Source organism: Nematolebias whitei, chromosome 8 (assembly GCF_014905685.2).
Source record: "Nematolebias whitei isolate Nwh7 chromosome 8, NemWhi1, whole genome shotgun sequence".
NCBI lineage: Eukaryota > Metazoa > Chordata > Actinopteri > Cyprinodontiformes > Rivulidae > Nematolebias > Nematolebias whitei.
The window spans coordinates 31,851,510-31,852,952 of NC_056505.1; positions in this window are offsets into that span (position 1 = coordinate 31,851,510).

Here is a 1,443-nt window from a genome sequence, read left to right on the forward strand (position 1 = left end):
AAGTTGCTGTTGTGGCTATCTCTGTAAGTTTGACTAAAATTAATCACTTGCAGAGCTAATGATTGCTTTTGAGAGTCCATACAGTGGTTCATGGGATATTTGACGCTAACCTTTAATGCTAAGGTAAGCTAAGTTTAGCACATTTTGCAAAGTGGAGATTTTGGAGTCATTTGGATGGAAGCATCATCTGCATATTGTTCATTTGGCACTGAATATACTATCAGACAGAAAACAAAAAGAAGTGGTCTTGTTATCAAACCCTGTGGAACACCTGTATTTAGGGCAGCTGTGGCTGAGTGGTTAGAGCAGTCGTCCTCCAATGCAAGAGTTGGGGGTTCAAATCCACCAGCACTCCAGCAGTCACATTTCAAAGTGTCCCTGGGCAAGACACTGAACCCTTCATTGCTTCTGATGTGTGTCCCATCGGTGTATGACTGTGATCTAAAAGAACTGATAAGTCTCTTTAGGATTTGTTCAGTTAGCTTTGTATAGATCTAGTAGAGTGCTGTATGAATGGGTAAATGAGGACACAGATTGTAGTGTAAAGCACTTTGAGTATCTTGATAAGATAAAAAGGTGCTATATAAGTGCAGTCCGTTTACCATTTATTTCTGAAACTCACATAAGCCTCATTTTAAAAAATATGAACTGAACCATCCATCCATTTATCCATCCATTATCACACGCTTCTTCTTTTTGGATCACGGGGGTTACTGGTGCTCATATCCAGCAGTCACTGCGCGGGAGGTGGGAGACACCCTGGACAGGTCTCCAGTCCATCACAGGGCCACATAGAGACAAATGAGACAAACAACCATTAATTCTCTCACTCTCACCTAGGGACAATTTAGAGTCACCAATCAATCTAACATGCATGTTCTTGGTCTGTGGGAGGAAACCGGAGTACACAGAGAAAACCCATGCATGTATGAAGAGAATATGCAAACTCCACCCAGAATGAACCCCCGTCCAGTATTTGATGCGGCTACCTTCTCACTGAGAGGCGGCAGCTTTACCAACAGTACCACCCTGTTGCCTGAACTGAACCTGTAAGAGCTTTTTGATAGTTGAACTTTTGAAGTTTTTGAAGGACCATCTCATCATGATGGTCTATCAGGAACCTTTTTTAGATGTTGCAGAACGAGATGGAGGAGGATGACTCGCTGTGGCAACCCCTGAAGAGGGAAAAGCCAAAAGAAGAAGAAGAAGGAGTTCTGCTCCGACATGTCACACAGAGATTGTTTCATGCTTGTTGACACTTTGTTGAACATGTAGAAACTGTTTGGGACACAGAAGCTAGTTTATAGTTTTCAGTCACTAAACAGATTCATGGCTCAGACTAATTGATGAAGGGGTAGTGGTTACCTGTCCCCTCTTTAATCCCTCAAACTGTTTGTATTGCCCCTCACTTGTCCACTCCTCCCTCTTTAATCTTTCCTCATC